This window comes from Onychostruthus taczanowskii, unplaced genomic scaffold (genome assembly GCF_017590055.1).
Source record: "Onychostruthus taczanowskii isolate IOZ18803 unplaced genomic scaffold, ASM1759005v1 scaffold55, whole genome shotgun sequence".
NCBI lineage: Eukaryota > Metazoa > Chordata > Aves > Passeriformes > Passeridae > Onychostruthus > Onychostruthus taczanowskii.
Window position 1 is genome coordinate 3,975,232 of NW_024503124.1, and position 19,585 is coordinate 3,994,816.

A 19,585-nucleotide genomic window follows, 5' to 3' on the forward strand; every position below is an offset into this window, starting at 1 on the left:
TTACACAGCCAGCACCTTGCTCAAAACAAGACTTCACACTACCAGTGCATCAGAAGAGCTTCAGAATGCCTCAAAAAAAGGATAGATCAGCTTTAACTGCCTCCTCACTCTTTCCAGAAAGATGAAGCCTTTTATTACAAGCTTCTCTGCACGTCACTGAAACATTATCTTTATTTATACCTCAAAGTAAACATACAAACAGCCACTATAAATTTTATCAAACAGACAGGAGAGGGAGCTCTCTCTTCATCCCACTCGATTAGGAATGGATTTTGCTAAATTTATTAAAATCTAACCACATTTTTACTCTATGTTACACGTTACTTGCCTCTCTTTTGTCTTGGGACTGTCTCCCCTTAGCAAACCACCCTACCTCAAACATTCCTGTGTACCACAGAAAAATGTTTATAAATTCAATACATACATCTGTAAGGCACATTTAATTTTAGTATAGTAAAAAAAAAAAAAAAAAAAAAAAAAAGATGTAATTCCTACTGACAAAACTCTGCTTCCCTATGTACTAATACACACATAAATGCACGTGTGTCTGCATTGTAGGTATACTTTCATATTTTTCAACTTAAAATACCATGAAAGTTATTTTATCATTGTTACCATCCTTTCCATATTCACAGATAATTTTGTATTAATCCTGAGATCTATCAACCCAAAAATTCTGGTAGATCCAGGTGCATTTTTAAGATAAATCCCTGAAATATCAAATTCACCAGAAATACATACAGGCAAAGAAACCACAGCTGACAAAAACCCAGGACAAAAGAAAGTCACAGTAATCTTCATGGCTGCATGTTCTCACTGGTTTTATTTGAAATCTTATTGGAATAGGGTTTTGATTCCCATTCCCAAGACACAATTTTGACAGCAGAAATGCTTGTATCAGCATCTGGATATAATGCTAAAAATCAAACTGCGAGTTACGTCTGTCTCGCAAAGGCTGGATAATAAGATTTACTTAATCCATTTGAAAGAAAAAAAAATGGTTTTGTCCCCCAATTTGTTGCGACATCTGAAAGTTCACGAGGTTATGACCCCTCTTTAAGAAAGCATCTTCTACCACCTGCAAATACCCCAGGAAAGCAGTTGGAAACAATAAAACACGTGCTAGTTAACCGTTTCCAGGGAAACTGTTATGCTCCAGCAATGGGAGGTTTCAGCCCCACAGTGGCTTTGTCTAAAGAAGACATGGCCCAGCTGTTACTGAATAACCATTGTTGTAGATCATTGGGAAATAACAGTCAGGGCACCAGAGAAGCCCTGTGGAAGTTTTATTTTCCTCGCTGCCAGAGGTACATGGGAGTGAAATGACAGAAGAACCACATAAACCAAAATATAGGGACAGGAAAGATACTAAAACCAGCTCCTGGTAAAATAAACACAAATGCGTTGCCTTGTGCACTTTTAGGATGGTGATTTTTCTCATGCAACATCCCCTCAGGTCACTAGTGGCAAATATTAACATGAGTAATTAACTATAAAAAAGTTAGTTAGAAACTCAGAAAGTTTCAGAGCCTGAGGATGGAGTTACTCTTTGTGCTTAGAAGTGAATCAGCACACACAGCCCATTTTTTGTTCCTGACATCAAAGGGATGCAGCAACAGATTGGTCTCCCGCTCATTATAGGGTTTAACCAGAGCCACACAATAGTTAATTTCATTGTCTGCAAACACAGCAGCAGAGTTTGCTGTGCAAATTTTCATTCCCTTGAACATGGAATTTGGCTGACTACACTCATTAATTTGCAGAACAGAGTACATCATTTAACAAGGGTGTTCTGCAGGTTTTGCCTGATTGTTTGAAACAGAGAGAGTCAAACCCTCGATCCCAGGCAGCCAGGGCAGAGCTCTCAGTAACTGCAGCAAGGTTTCCTTCTGTATTCAGGAGAGTTTTTGCCTCATAGATTTATCTATCTGCTCACCCTACAAGGATTATTACTGGCTGTGTTAAAGGCTGCTGTGCTGAAAGGGACCATGCAGAAGGTCAAACACAGCCCCATTAATGGTGCAGTCCCTTCCCAGCACGGGCAGGGTGAGGTGACTGATGGGCTGAGCACAAGAAACACACAGCAGTCGCAGGGAAACTGAGATGTTCCATACCCTAAATTTCTTTCTCCTAAATACAAGCTGATTTCTCCGGTGCTGCAGGGTGTGGTGAGGGGAAAATGTGGCTCTGGGTGTTCATTTCCCCTTCCCTAGTGCTCCATGAGCATTACAAAAAATGACGAGAATGAGTTGTTCTTGAGAAAGAACCTTTTCAACCTCTCCTGATAATCTGCTTAGCAAGGACACAAGCTGTTTCTCATTTGTTTATACTGTACAAGCAGTCACAGTGAGTCACATCTCAGAGAGACTTTTTTTTTGCATGGATTTTTCAAGAATTTGCTACAAAACATCCTTTCACTTCCAAAAGACAAAGGGAAACAAATAGTGGGCTTTAGTTCCATTCTAAAGCACATTTAAGATTTTTCACAGCAAAAGGCACTAAAGATTTGTTCCTCATCCTTCAGATTCTTTGGATCACTTAGTGTTGGCAAAAAACAAATCTCTTACAATGAAAGCTCCACACCAGAACTGAGTAAATTAATCTGAGGCTTTTATATCCTCCTTTGCTGCCCACAAAAAGAGTATTAAAGTAGGTTAAAGTAGGGTATTTTTTCCTTTCTTTATTTCCTGTGCTTACTGTTTGGAATTCGAAGAAGGTTAGAAACTCTATAGTCCTCTCATTCATTTGTAACTTTTCCCCTTTTTCAAAGCCCTGCACAGTACAAGTCTATTCACAATCTGTGCCTCAAAGAATGTCCAATTTAAATGTAAAAATGCACAACAAGACATAACAAGTGGGAGAGTCATAAACGAGGTGAGAATTACATGGACTGAAGGAGAGAGGTTTGTACCAGAGAAACTGCTCGTGGCTGCAGCCAAAGGGATGGTGATGGCCACTGGAGAACACTCCAATTTTCTCTCCTTTCTTTCCCAACACCAACAATTAGACAACAAAAGGGACAGAGAGAAGAGGTTATAGAAAATAGATCACTGCCACTTGATTACAAATAGGATGTGTGTTGAGAAGGGCAAAATTACAGTTGTTCCAGAAGAGACCAAACAAAAGTAACAGAGTTGGCAAGAAGTACCCAACCACAGAAATTCAGAGGAAAGGGGCTGTTCTCAGTCCCAGCTGATTGGGAGGCATCCAAAATGCAACCTTTGGAGGCCAGGGTTCCATTGGGAATGCAGAGTGTCAGATCCAAACAATATAGAAATTATCAATATTATTATCTAGTTTTCTTTGAGTTATATCTGATCTTTAAACGACATAATCTTCTTCAACTTCTTACTCAAAATTCAATTGAATTCAGCAGAAAGGAAACATTTCCTTCTCTTCTTTAACCTGGATGGAAGTCACAGACTGGGAAATCTCTGCAGGCAAGTGTGATGTCTTTATAGCAATCTCACAATTACCTGTAGAGATTCTACAATCTGGCATCTTCGTGCACAGTAATTACAAACTATTCACTTCTTCAGCCTCTGCACCTCTGCTGAGTTGAGCTGAATTCCATCCAAATTGCCCAAGTAGCATGGAGCTGACTGCAAGCTTTTTACTTCATAATTTTCATGAGTCAAAAATTGAAACCAAAAGCATCAAACCTGCATAAATTAACCAACTGGACCCTGGAAAAAATACTAAATGACAAAGTTAATATAGGCTATTTTTCAACTATGAGGGCTTAATATTCCATTACTAGGCTACACCTACTGTCAACTGAGCTGAATCACAGCTGGGTTTTCTTGGGTGATCAGTTCATGCAGCACTAGATGAGTTCAGCTTTTTTTAAGTGATGATGCTTTGAAGGGCTGTTCAGCTGATGAACATTCTCATATCAAGCTTTGGACACAGTGGAAGCAAGAATAAGCCACTTTGAAAGAAGAGAATACCCAGCAATGCAGGCCTTCATGGGAAAAATAAAGTAACTTTTCTTTAAGTCATTAAAAATGTTCCTAGAACTGATATTCATGAAGTTTTAGCTCATCCTACTGCAATGACATAGAACAAATTAATTGGACAGATATTTATCAGGGCTCAGAAAGATGTTTGTGAGACATCCAGGCATTCATCCTGCTCAGAAATGCATTCCTGGGCCAGCTCCCAGCCACTGCACTAGAACTTGTGCCTACACACGCCAGCAAATTCACTCCACCTGCCCAACACTTACACAGATTTTGGCTGGAAGGACAATTTGGCATGAAAGGACACCAATGGTGATGCTGAGCTTTTCGTGCAAGAAGACAGAGGAAGCAGGATCACAGTTTTACCAAGCTGCAAGTGAAAGACCTGGACCTTCTGAGTTAATGCTCTGCTGGAGGACTCTCAGACAACACTTGTCCCTTTGAAGAGCCCTCATATCCACTTGCTTCCTGCTGAGAAGTCAAATACCATCAAATATCAGTCAAATATCATATTTCCATCTCCCTGGGATGAAAAGCTACCACTCAGGCTGTGTCACAGCTCTTGCAGGCACAGGGGAAGCCAAGCTGCCTCTTCCTCAGGGTTGCAGCTCTGCCAGGAGCTGCAGGGGAAGGGAGCAGTGGAGAAGGCATGGGAGTTTTCCAGTGCAGGAGCCTTATTCCAGGGGGGGGGCACAGAAACCTGATTCTATTTGGGTACAACAGACAGGAGCACAACGGTGCTCTTGGAAGGGTTTGGGCTTTCATTACAAAACTCCACAAAATCCAGCAGCTGTGCTCCACCCCTTACTGTAAAGGATCAGTGATTTCCACACTTTTTAATAGTTCCTCGTTTTACATCTCCTCTGTTCTCCCTGTTTACAAGAAATATATCCTTAGTCTGCACACCCTTGCTACATTCCCAGTTTCCCAGCACTTGCCAGCAAACCACTACTCTTCCAGAAGAGTTAGCACCTTTATTCTACATTGGAATGTACACAAAGACAGAAATAAGGCCGTGAATTTAATCTGTTCTTCTCAAACAAGTGTTAATTGACAAATGATGAGGGCAAGCATTTGCAATACCATGATTGTACCTGATAATCGTGCATGTGGGTACAATTCACTTGTCAGCATCTGCAAATAAAATCTGTGGTGACATCCCAGAATAACTCCAAACAATAGCAAAGCCCCACTCATTTCACTACCAAGTTTATTTCAACATAAGCTTTATGTATTAGTTCTGGACTGGAGGCAAAAGTGCAGTTGGAACAAATGCACTGTCCCCAATCAGACCCTCACAATTTATCCTTGTTTTTATTGAGCCAACTTGTTCTTGTCTACTGAGTCTTCACTGCTTGAGTAAGTCATAAAATGCTGTGCAATAAAATCATCAGTTACCTTGTATGATTTTTTAAAATTTATCTGATGACTCCACTCAAATATTTTAAATCCCTCTTCAATTATTCAGCCAGCCCAAGCCCTGCAGAGACATCAACAGAGTGCCACACATTTCCCAAACTGTTGATGAATAAGATGGAACCTGCCCTTCCATTTGGATTGATTAAAAATGCCCCAAAAAGAAGCTGGCAAATCCAGTCCTGAGAAAGAAAGCAAAGCTTCATTCCAAGCACTGACTCAAATCAGTGCTAGAATCACTCCAGGCTAATCTCAAATTTTAATCCCTTGATTATTTTATATTATTTTCTTCTTAAGACTGTTCTGGTTAAGAGGCTCTTTTGGTTCATCTTGTATTCTTGAAGTTTCTGACATAATTTTAAATACTTCTTCTTTTGTCATCACGCCAGAATTACCTTTCACACCTTCACCTTCAGAACGCTGTCTTTGCATTAACCAAAACAAGAGAAAATAGGAGAAAATTTTCAGCAAGTTTCAAGAGTTCATTAAAAAACGGTAGTAATTACACCAATGACAATAATGTGCACTTATTATTTGCTGGATAAAATCTTGCCTCAGTGAAATCAAGACAAGTTTTTGCATTATCTTCCATGGGATTATTCCAGAAGCCTTTCATCCTTCCTCTAATGACTTCTTTCCATCTCCCTATTTACGAGCAAATCTTTTTAAACAAGATATACAAATGAGCACTAAAGGTAGGGAACTAGTTGGAACCCATCATGCTGCAGTAGTGGAAAATTAAATAGCACAGACTAAAAAAAAAAAAAAAACCAACCTTTTTGCAGAACAGAAAGAAAATTCTTAAACACTTTCCGCCAGTAAGGAGAGTGTGCAAACTGGTAACACAAATCTGAAGGTGCAGCAAGTCACCAGGGAATGGAGAGCTCTTTTCCTGCTGAGCTGCCCAGGTTTCAAACATTAATTATCTCATAATCACTAATTTTTAAAAAAAAGTCAGAATCTTTACTTTTAGCAACATGTAGAGCTGGAGCACCACCTTCTATGTATCCAACTCCAAACCTAAGCAAACCTTCATTATGTCTGAACTTTTCATTGAAGGTTTGCACTGCAAATTACAGTACAAAAAAAATTTTTTTTTGAAGATTCATAATTTGGTCTTTGAGCTGGAAGTTCTAAATTCTCTTTGAATCAGTCTTGCACTCATTCCATAATGATATTACACGCATGTAAAATAAAAGAAAAAGGCAAAAAGCTGTGCACTTGTGTCCATCAAGGCTGCAGATTCAAGCAATTAAAAGTTGAAGTGCCAGGGCTGAGACTGCCTGGGTGCAATTGCTGTGTCCCTTCTATGCCTCTGCAGCTGAGACAGAGTTTAAATTACAGGATTACATGTGTTAGAGCAAGATTAACATTCTTTTACCACAAGGCTTTTATGCACCAGAGATAAGGGAAAGGACAGTCCATCCTTTCAGGAACTTGGAGCACCTTCTCACTCATAGGGAAGCTATAAGGCAGAAAAACATCAAACTCTTCAGAGACCTTCTGTACTATTAATCCACATCTAATTACCATGGTGATGTAGGGGTTGTCTAAATTCCTGTCTAGAAATTATCTCCTCCTGCTCCTTTGGAGCCTCTTCTTCCACAGAAGTTCCACAATCATACATTTGGAGGCCTAAATTTGAAGAAATCCTAATTTAACAGCAACTGACTGCTTTGCATGCAGGGCTGGCAGCAAGGAAAGGGCACTGGCCAAAAACCACCAAACAAGAGCAGCTACAGGAACTGACTCACACAGTTGTAACTCTTTTGTCACCAATGGAAAGCAACTGAAGCACTACAAAAGAAACACAGAGAAATCAGAATTTTCCCCAGTGCAGGTTTAGCAGCCTGCCACATGAACCAGCAGAAATGATGCACCTCCTGCTCCTTGTGCCTTCTCCTTTCCCTTCACCTTCCCAGATCTGCAACAGATGAGGAAGTCTGGTCATGTCTGTGTTCATCTGGACCTTTGTTCAGGACTTTCTGTACCACCTGGTGCCTTCTTTTGTCTGGCAAATACTGTGGAACTGGCTGAGCAAACATAATCAGCCCACCTGCCAGGCCTGCCTCTGGTTTGTTCCAGTGGTGTTCTGAGGATTTTCCGAGCCATTCCAAGGCTGCTAGGAATTGATTCCAGAGATAATCCAGCAGCTCCCCATCAGTGATGGCCCAGGCTGTGCTCTGTGGCTTTGGTGGGAAAGGTAAGGAAAGCAGCTCAGCCTTGCACAAACCCCTGATCCCAGCACAAGCCCTGTTGTTTAGTGGAGGGCTTGGGCAGGGCAAGGATTTCCCTGGAATTGCCTGTGGGCCCACAGCTGCCCCTCCAGCAGCCAGAGGCTTCCTGCAGGGAATGAACAGTTGGTTCTCCTGGCTCCAGTGTGCTGTGCTTGCAGCAAACCACGATGAAACACACAGGGAAGGATTTTTTTTATTGTGTCCTGCAGGTAAACACCTCTAGGAAACAACTTGATGTTTTACTTCATCTTCCAGAAAATTTTTGTACAGCTTTCGTCCACAACAATCTCTCAATACCTGTTTTTTCCTAATTTTATCAGATGTCTTCAGTACATCCAACATTTTTGATTCTTTTCTTGTTCGCAGTTCTGGCACTTAATCCCTAAACACATGAGATTTAGTGCCCAACAGGAAAGCAGGGTTTGGTTAGAGCTCCCTACCCAGGTGTGCCACCCTGGCTTGAGGGCGCTGCTCAGCAGAGTTCCAGAAGCAGTAAAGGAGGTAAGTGAAGGAGCTGAAGAAACAGGCACATTATTTTCAGATGTTTTACATAAATGGTTTTTGTTCAGAAGTCAGAGAACTCCCTTGAATGGCTATTTTATTGTATTCCTTATTATTCAAGGGGAGCCAAATAAGCTGAACCAGAAAGAACAAGTCTGCTTTATCAGTTCACACCCAGACTGGAGCATGCCAAAGATCACCAAATAAACCAGGTTTATTCAGCAAGTTGCTTAATAATAATTCTCTCAGAGAAGATGCAGAGAGAACCTAAATGTTTTAATGACAGATATCCACAGCACCAGGTGTTGTCTGTGGAATTATGCCATTTTTTCCTGTGTAGGACATTCAGGGAAGAAATTTAGCTGACATGAACCCACTTGCAGGCCTAACCTGGATGGCTGTGAGTTGGCTTAATCTCAGCTGGCAACTGTGAGCAGTTAATAACTCTCTCACAGTTGTAGCTGGGATTATGCTAAACACAGCAATTTCTTGGCTCTAATGGATTAGCAGACCTGCATGGCACCTTCAGTACAGACCCAGGAGACACTTCTGCAGTGCACAAAACCCAAACACACCACACACACAGGATGAACCTCATGGCCTTACGCAGACCATACACCGACCTCCAGGCTTTGCCTTGCTACCTCCTGCCTTTCCCAGCTCCCCTGCTGCAGCATCCTGCAGCAGCAGAACAGTCTCTTCATTAACTGTGTTCACAGCTTTTTCTGAAGTCACATCTCATTTTGGCCACCCTGAAACTGTTACTTGTCAAAATATCTCCTGAAGCCACTGATTTAGCCCTGAACCATAGGGCTGACAATGACTCTTCTGTGTTCAATCCTTTGCATCTGCAATTTTTTTACGATACACACAGTTCTGTGTCCAGACTTTTCACAAGTTCAAAGGCTGTTGTTCCACCAGAACCACCCTCTATGCTGAATTTTCCATTACCCAAATAATTACAATCCATTTTCCCCATGTTTATGACCTTGGTAACATCCCAACTCAAACCAGTCAGGATTCTTCTAACTTGTCTACAGTTGAAGGTCCCCTGCTCAAGAGGAACAATCCAGAGATGCAGAAATCAATACAAGATTCCCATTAACATTAGATGGCTCTAGTCAGCCTACGGATACATAGCAGAAAGAAATATTATATACAGCCAGAGCACATAAAATATATTTATTACACCCCAGTTTTGTGGCTGAAAGCTCCAGATGGCCAATCCTTAGAGATACATCCCTAAGTTTTATTTATGTGTGAGATTCCAGGGAGGATCTGTAGCCTACCAGAAAATATTCCTGTTTTATACTAGGAATCAAAAGAACCTGCTAAAAGATGGCTCACTCTGATGTACAGAAGCTGATGCTCAACAAGACCAGGTATGACCTGAGTTCTTTCTAGTCCTGCAGAATTTTAGAAGAAAATTGTTCTGAGATAAAATTCCCTGTCTGAAACAGCCCTGGCAAAAGGACACCATTGCTGCCTCAGGAGCTGTTAACAGAAGTACCCCCTGTAAAAGCTTCTGCAAAACTTTTATATGGACTTAGTTCTCATTCTCATTAGCCACCTGACACTCCATTATCCACAGTAAGCATCTGTCTTCCATACCCAAAGTTGAAGTTAGTGAAAATATCTGTGACTGCAGAGTATTTTAGGACAGACATGTGTGCCATGAAAGCAGTAACAAAACAAGTTACCAGTTAAACACAACCAGAGCACCCCTGTGGGAAGAGCAGCTTCATTAAATCAGTCAGTCTGACACATTTCAGATTATTTCTTTTTAGGCCTGAAACAAAAATACAAACACAAACTGTCTCCAAAATCATTGACTTTCAAACAGAAGTGGGCAGAAGCAGAACTGCTGATGTCTGAGGGCTGTGATGACCATATGCTGCTTAAGTGGGGTATACAATTTGCTCTCAGTACACCCAGACCTAGAGCAAATGGACAAACATCCCTGACACACACCCATCCAGAGGACACAGCAGGACTAACTGTCAAGGCTCAGGTCTGGAACTAGATTATTCCTTTCCAGTGCAGTGTTTTCTCTAGATCCAGCACAAGTGTGAGAAATGGGACAGCAACGTTAGGTCTGTAGTTCTCACTGCCACAGGGCTGCATACAGAAAGCCCACCCACGCTGGCACTGGGTTGGAGCTTCTTCTGAATTTCACAGCTCACACACAGTGAATTTGCAGACTCGCCCTGCTGCAGGCCTGCATCATTTCCTGCCCTTTTGAGAAGCAGAACACACTTGCTGACTAATTTGTGTTCAACTACTCAACCACCAAACAACAGGTTTGGGGAGCTAAAAATTAAAATTTGCACAAGATGTATAATGCTCTCCAGCAGTGCTACCCTGAGTGATTCTTGGTAATATTTATTCTTAGCATTTCTTAGATAAAAGGTATCAATTTCCTTAAAAAAACGAGCAGTGCAATTAAGTTGGAGTTTTTTTCTTCCTAGTACACTGACCTTGTTAAGATTTAATTTGAAGTTTAAAATTAAAAAATGGCAACCAAAACCACTGCAGAGTTTTTGATGTCGCAGATACTGCATCAGGAACTGATTGGATAATAATCACTCACCATCAGTTCCTAATGCATTGCCTTCAGCATCTAAACAAGCATCCAGGAGTTCCCAACAGGAACAGCTGCAATATTGTGATGGTGACACAGGAGCTAAATGTCATCCCACCAAAACCTTGACGGCTCTCCTACAAAAACACAGCCTAACCTCAAGGGGGAAATCTAAAGGTACTGGTGCTGTTGAGTGGGACACCTCACTCCTTCCCAGATTAGGGTGCTGCCAGACTTAGAACCAGATTGGGAGGAAAAAAAAATGGAAGGAAAAGAGCTTTGTCCTTTCCTCAGGTGTTTACTTCAAAAAAATATTCTCTTCACACAAGACTTAGAAGACATACCTAAAATGTAAAGATAGTGATAATGGCAAGAGTCACTTCTGTCCAAAGGATTTCCAAATTACTTGAAATTATTTCAAAGTATTACAAAATTATTTACAATCTGCTTTGTATTATTATAACATATGCACAAAAATACACCTATGGATTTGTATGTATGTTTCCATGAGACAAATGAAAGAACAGAGAAAAAGCCTTTGTTTGCTGATGGAGCAGAAGCCACGTGGAACTGGAGCACAGCAAAGGGCAGCGTGTAACATTAACATGCAACAGTTCCCTCAGGGACTGAACAAAGCTATCCCATTTCAATGGAGTGTGACACCTGGGCAAGTGCAAGATATTAATTTGACAGACATTTATGTCTCTTTGCTTCTTGTGTCTCCAAAAGAAATCTGAGCCTCACCTGCAGAGCACAGTCCTCACCAACACAGTTTCTATTCACAGCACAGTTTTCCAGCTAAGCATTGGCTCACAGCAAAGCACCTGGACCCTCCAGTACATCCAGGGATATGTTGTATCTCCATTCTGAGCATCCCAGCCGTGTGAATTTGTGACCTTGAAGCTGAAGGAAGCAGCAAGATATCAACGCTATCACAGAACCTGCTGGTATCAACTGCTCCAAAAGACAACCTTGCAAATCTTACCTGCTGTCTGACAGACAGAACATCACCTCCACAGCTCTCTGAGGGGCATGGGGATGTCTCAGAACATAATTAGCACATAGCAGAGTCAACAACATTGTTTTATTCATTATTCCTATTCAGACCTGAAGCTCAAAAACTAAATGCAACCTCCTGGCTGTCTCCACGTGAGTTTTACCCATTTCTTCTACACAGAGATGAGTCTGGCCACAAGCTTTGAATAAGAATGAGGATCTGGAACTCATCTCCATCCCACAAATTGTCGGCATTTTTTAGCCAAAGGCGTGTTTCATTATGTTCCATTGGTAGGAAGTTAAATGGGTATTCAGATCCTCAATCCATTTATTTGGAGATGAGAAGTGTTGGCACACGTGCACAGGTTAAATCCTTGGAGTGAACCATTCCCCAGAGAGAGGAATTTGCATATCCCAAGCTGTCTGGAGGAGCCTCCAAACGTGCAGAGACATGGAGCACCTTCCAGAGGCAGGAAATGTGGCTGTGGGCAAGAGGAATTCCAGGAGCGAGACAAGGAGCCTGAGTAAGCAGATATTGTCTGCAAGGTTGGAAAGGTAAGTGCCAGTTTCACAGCACTGCAGCTCATTCCAGCCCCTCTGGAGAATCCACACCTTGGTTTGTCTGGGAGCACACGGAACTGGGACCTACAACATCCAACAGAACCTGGATTCCTGCACACGGAGATCCGCATTGTCTCCAGCTGGCACCAAGGCTCCAAAGGAAACCAAAGTGGTTCCTTAGCCCCTTTTTTCCTCCTTCCTGGAAAAATAATTCAAGGCTACCAAGACTTAGAAACACTGGTCTTTCACTAATATTTTTTCCCTGCTATTGCTTATCATTTTTAAACAGTTGTATTAAAGGGGAAATACACCAAAAATTTTTATTTATTGCTTTACTTATTTTGACCTTTACTACAGCCAAAAATGCATCCAGCACATCATTCATGAGTGAATGGCATAGTTCCACAGACCAAGCACACACAAAGTGTGAGAAATAACTGCTGTAGAAAGGAGCTAGCAGTGAAAGGATGGAAAAAACCTCATTACTCCTTGTAGGTTTTATTTAAATTTACAAGACTTGAAGGTGACTGTATCACTTGACACTAGTTCTGAGGTGCTCTGAATTTTGGCCTGTTAGATGAATGCAGTTACCTGTGTGGTTCAACATGCAGATCTCCATGCTCCTGACTTGTCAGTCGTGAGGAGTGGGACTGGCAGCTCTGGCCCTTTGGACCACAAAAGAATTAGCATTTTATTATGGATATCTTCACATGCTCATCAGCCTAAGCAGAAATGCCGTGAGAACGGCAATGGGTGGGAAGACTGAAGGGAGCTGATGTCATGGAGTTCATACTGTAATCTAATTCTAGATTGTTTAGGCCTCCCATCTCTCAGGCTCTTCTTCTCTTCCTGTTTCTAGGAAAGTGAAGAGCCTCCACCCTGCTAATGATCCCCCAGGGGAGGCAGTGTCAGGAGGCAGCACTTGCTGCAGCAGAGAAGAGCCACGGCTGCTGCAGCACACGGCATCAGGCTGAGAGCAGCCACAGCCCAAAGAGATCAGCACAGCGAAGGGGGAGGAAGGAGCCTCCTCCCGAGGGAATGCAGCTGATTCAGGGAGGGAGGGGAACAGCTTCGCAGGGAAAACAAACCACTGAGCTTCTCAGAACCCCAATAATGTCCATCCATTCTCCAGGGAGGATTTGCAGAAAGATGGGAAGAAACATAAACAGAAAGATGCGTGGTTGGAAACGCCACTTGAAAATGACATTTTACAGCGAAATGTCAGGGCAATGTTGCAGAAAGTGATAGGGTCCTCACACTTGGTTTTTCCACAACTTTTTTGCCTCCCTCCTCCCTGCTGAGTGCTCATGGCCAGCTTCAGGGCTCCCTCACTGAAGCCTCTGAGTGTTGCAGAAAGTGATGGGGTCCTCACACTTGGTTTTTCCTCCTCCCTGCTGAGTGCTCATGGCCAGCTTCAGGGCTCCCTCACTGAAGCCTCTCTGGAAAAAGGATAGAGGTAAAAAAGGGCCCATTTACTCCTCAGTATTTTTTTCCTCCCCTCTCACACTTCTATCCCAGTTCAGCTACTGTCCAATCTGCCTGCAGTGAGAGCCACAAGAAAATGGCATTAACTGTATTTCTCCTTGCTTCCCTTATTCTCACTGCCAAGAGAGTATTCACCAGTTCTTGCCCTGGGACTCCTTTGCCTCCCTAGAATGAAAGGTACCTTTCCATTACTTGCTGCCAATCCCTGGTTCAGCCTCTGCCAGAGAATGGTGTGCAAATGAGATGCTGCACTTTAACCACAGAGCACCACATCTGCTTACAGCAGGACGACCTGGGAGAAAAATGAAGAGAGAACAAGGAGGAAGCATTTGATAAGGCATTAATTAAATACTAAATGAAATACTAATCTCCCCCTCTGCTGTCACTGCTTTTGAAGCAATAGAAACCAGACTGGTTTTTCCTAGGAATCTCTATACAAACAAAAAATTATCTGGGTAAGCATTCCCTACAACAAAATTTATCTTAATGATAATAGACTAAAGATCCAACTAATTCACCTGGCAGCAACTAAAATAAGGTGCAAGTACAAGGTAAACTCAGTGGTATTTTCCCAAATGCTCTCCAACAATTTGTAGCTCATGAAGTCCCTAGGACATATATTTCCATGCATTTAGCATCCCTAAAAAATTGTTTTTTCACAAACCTGTCCAATTTTCCCCCAAACTCACCTAATCTGCAGCGTCTACAATGCCTGAGGCAAGGAGTTCTACAGATTCACTATATGTAGTAATGGAGATTCTTTTTGTACCTCTGCTCAATAGGGGTTCCTTCAAGCTTTACCTTAGTTGAAAATCTATTAACTGAGTGTGCATATGAAAAACAGTAATTCCTCCCAAAAATAATGTAAATTTCATCACACTATTCCACAATTCCTGCTTGAAATGGGAGAAATAACACAGAAACAACAAAACATTGGTGTGGGGAGGAAGCCTTGGCAATGAGGAAAGAAAATAAGGTGACTGTGGTGAAACAGATTATGGTATCAAAAGAGAATCTCGAATTCCTCCTTTAAGGACCCAAAGAAGACTTCCAGATAACTTTACACATCCTCTGAATTTTGGCTCAAGAACCACAGCAAGTAAAGGATGTTCTAAATGACAGCCCCCCCTGTCCCCTGACTGCATGCTTGGAAATGTTCAGATGCCATATTTATTCCATCAGGCTCATGCAATCAGTTACACCCAAAGCTGTGCTCCAGAGATGCCCATTCCGGCTGCAGGCTTTGAGGAACGAGCACGGAGGTCCACGGGCTCCCAGTTTTGGTTAATCCACCTCCCACTTGTCCCATTCCTCAGCACAGACAGGGAAGAGCACAAAGCTGTCCACCCTTTTGGATGACTCCACAGTCCTGATGGAGCAACAGCTCGGGGCACAGGCTGCAGCTTAGCCACCCACACACATAGGTTAATGCACTTTTTGATGATTCATAAACCCTAAGATCTAAGAGCAGAATCAAGGCTTTTGTTCATTATTTTGGAATGAAACATCAACTAACATTTTTTACAGATGACTGTCAAGGCAAAATCCTGGACTGCAGAGTCCTGCTTATCTGAAATTACGTTCAGCTACGCCCTTCAAGGCAAAGCCATATCTATTAAAAGAAATTCATAAAATCCCAAAATCATACTCCTGGAACATTCAGCTGTGTACTGTACTCCATGCAGTTCACTGTGCTCAGATTTTGCAAGGATCCCCCATACATAAAATGCTATTTCTGTGCTACATAATCCCTACTCACTACGGACTTGTTAAGGATGGATTTGTAAAGTCTTAACTGCAAATTCTTCTGCTTTGGGGTGTCCATGCTGAGTCTTTAATAACAAAGCTTTGAAGTTTAATTACTCTCTTAGCAGCTGCAACCATTATACTGGAGATATATACAAGGTGAGTAATAAGGTTGTAAAGTAGGAGTTAACTTTAAACAAAAAGGGAAAACATGAGGAAAGTTTTATTCATCAATGGCTTTGACAAAATTAACTTTAGAGTCACACACATCAAGGCCAACCTCTAAATCAGCAGAATCTGCCCTCTTGCTCCTTCCAGCAAATTCTATTCAATGCCTAATTACAAGAGGCAGAGTCAAAGCGGGGGGCAGGGTGCAAGAAAATTCACAAGTGCCAGTTCACTTTGCTACTAATATAATGGAAAAAACATGTGCAGAGCAGGCACTCAGAAGAGGAGCTGCCCACAACATCCTGAAGGAAGAGTTACATCAGCAGGAAAGATGCCACACTGGCACAACTCCTGTGCTGAGCAGAGCCAGAGTGAGAGACCCTGGACACAGAAAACTGCTCTGACATAAAGATATATTGCCATGCTCCCTTTTTCAGGGAAAGGGGAATGATTAACAACCCATGTGTCAGCTACCAAGGGAAGCATTTCCAGAATATTTTCTATGATTGATCAGCTTCTTTGACCTCCTCACCATACTGAGATACCTTCGAAGCAAAACTGCTCGTGTTTGCAAAGGGAACACAAAGGAAGGCACTGGAAATGCAGATCCAACTAGAAATCTCCTTTTCCATCATTACTGTTGTTTGCCTGATGACACAGACACAGTTTTGGGTGGTAATGTACACAGACATAAGTAATATCCCATCTGGATACATTTTTCTTACTCTGCATATTTGGTATATACACCATATAAATACCAAATACAAATTTATTTTTTTTTTCCTTGTGCCATTTTCCAATCTATTGTGGCAGCCATGTTATTTTTAAATATATATCACATATTCTATTGGTTCTCATCAATGTATATTATAGATGAACACTCACATTTACAGCTACATCCCTAAAAAAACAATGCTGAAAAAAAGTTAAAGTTGCAAAGTCCAGGCTCCAAGTGTCATGAAGTGGCAAGATTCAACTTGTACATTTTACACAATTAGAAAAAAAGTTGTTTCTACCTCAGTGGTGTCTACAGAACATGAAGAAGAAAGACATCAAGGTTATTTAGAACCCTTTGATCCAAATAGCTGATGTAATATAAAGCCCATTATCCATTAAAAAAAAAAAAAGTTCATCACTTTTATATTTTTTTCTAACAAATTCTTCAAATGTCAGATATTTTAAGAAAACTGGAGTGTTTTTCCTTTCTCAGTGCAGTACCTACAGTTGATAGGGTACTTGTAAATTCTGAGAGACAAAATGTGAGGGTAAGACGTGGCTTTAGCCAATTTACCCTGACTTTATAAAACTAAATCCCCCCCTCTTTGCCATCTAAATCCATCACGTCTGGTGCCTCACCAGAGGAAAACACTAACAGAATTTAGAAAATGCCATCTAAATATTTCTGTAGAAAAATCACAAACATCATATTCTCATTATTTGATAACTTGACTTTACTTCCAACCTCCCTCTACATCAAGACACTTCAGAGAGGTTTCCAAACTTGCTGGTTGAGAAGCAGAATTTATTAGCTCCCCAAATCATTCATTTTAGGCTCCAATAAAAGTACAAGGCCATTAGTGATGTGCTAGATTATATCCCATCCCCGAAGCTGCTACATCAACAGGAGGGACATGCTCCAAACCAGCCTGGCCAGAGACCACCAGGTTTAGAAGCTCTGCTGAGAAGCCATCAGCACTGCAAGGGCTCCAAGAGCTGCCTGTGCACTGTGCTGGCTGCGACTGCAGCCAACGACTGCTCCGGCTGCCTGTGCCAAAGCCCTTTACGCAGATGCACAATTGGAACTTGTAAATTACATGGAGAAACAGCCATGGCTCATGAAACTCCAAAACATTTCTGCTTCGACCAGTGTGGTCAGCAGGGCTGTAATTTCTGTGAATCCAGTATCTGGGCTTCTTGGAATTTACCAGCCCCGCTGGCAGAGCTGTCACATCTTGTAACTTCCATGTGGGCAGGAATGAGGCTCAAGGAACTTACAAGCTCCCTAGGGCAGCCGGAGGAACTGGCAAATTCAGTTCGACAGATACCTGGTGTTTGTGGGGATCTGCCAAGCCCGTCGGAAAACAGCTCCCGGCTCCTGCCGCTCGCAGCTCTGCGCTGCTGAACCGACAGAGAGCTCCGCTGCAGGGGTTACGCTCCCCCTGGAGCAGCAGAGGGAATGGCTGTGCTGGGAAGAAAAGCGATGTTCTTGGCTCTGTAGCTACGGGGCAGCAGGAACTTCCTGAGAGATCCAATCTTCTATCCAGTGACTGAAGGATGCTGCAAGGTGGTCCTCAAGCAAACTAACCTCCGCAGGTAGCGTAGGGAACATCCTTGACACACACTGTATCTCACACAAAATAAAACAGACAGCGGAGGAGCCGGCAGCTACTTCACATTCCAGCCTCAGAGCAGTTCTGCAAGGCTTGATGAAAGTTGAAGATGGCCCGAAGCACAGAGCAGTTTGCTCCTCTGAGTGTGGAGTGCTTTTCTTCTGTTTGAGATATCCCACACTACCTGCTGAACTAAAACCTAAACAAGAAGCACTGAAACAAAGTAACACAAGGGCAACACGGAACCCTGGAGAGCCAGGTGGGGTTAGGGGGGATGGGACAGATGAGAAAAGCAAGGAAAACAACACCTACTCCTGGATATGTACTGTGTGATGTGGGACAAAATATCCCACATAAAGAGACAGATGTAACAAAATATTCAGGAAACACCACCTACTTCTGGATATGTTGTACTGTGTGATGTGGGACAAAATATCCCACATAAAGAGACAGATGTAACGAAATATTAACAAATTACTGTTTCACTGTTGTTTCATATGTAGTAGCTTCAGCTGTCATGTGCTTCAGTCCAATCATCTATGCTCAAAAGATTGATAAGGTTTAAAGCCTCAGGCTGTCATTATAAGAATCTTACATGTCCATCAGTGTAGTGGATTATGAGTTAACATCTATATGAATTATCTATACGAATTGACATGATATTTTACTCCCTGCCCATAACTGAATAACTGGACGTAGTTATCCTTGGAAGTTTCCATCCAACTTGCCTCCAAGTGTCCATAAAATCACTAAGCAGCTTCTGCAAAGCATTTGCATCTCTCTACATCAAAAATCAGCATCAGATACTACAGTCAGCCTCTGAATTCAACCAGATTCAGGACAGACCAAAGAATATCCTGACCAATGGAACTGAGCCACAATGTCTAATCTCACCTTAATAGGGAGTATCCCTTGGAGGGGAACAGCCATGGAGAAGAGTCAAACATCAGCCCAGCAAGGAAAAGACTTTGCATTATTTACAGCAACTTAGAGAAGGCCAGGATTTTCTGGAGTGAGGTCTCTGACTGTGGACTCCAGCCCCATGCTCTGAGCTCCTGGCTCCGTGTTCAGAGGGGCTCCTTCAAACTCCTAATCCCAGAGATAACCTGCAGCACCTGCTTTGTGCAGCTTACAGAGAAGCCTCTGCAGAAGCCATGGGAACAGAGCAGGCGCCAGCAGAAAGGCCCTCACACAGCTGCAATTGCCCTGCGTGTGCAGGCACGTGTATGCTCATAGGTCAGTCCACACTTTTAGGGCTTCTGCACCCACCAAAACTGATTTTTGTCTTCCAAGCAGCATTGCTTTCATGAAGAGTAGAACAAAAGAGACTGTAGGAAACATGAACAGGAAGGAGATGTGTCCCATAAGCATGGATAAAGGGAAGCTTGATTCATCAGTGCTCCTTAGACTCTGCCTAGTACACTGACTTCCCCAGCAGAAGTCCTCCCTCTCATTTGGGTCTTTGAAGACTCTGCACAAGCAACAAACATTGATGGAAACTCTTTGCCATCCATGTTATCTTTACTTCTCCTTTCATCTACACTGATATTAATAAACACAAAGAAACTTTTCAACAAGAGCCTTTCATACCCTTTCCCTCTG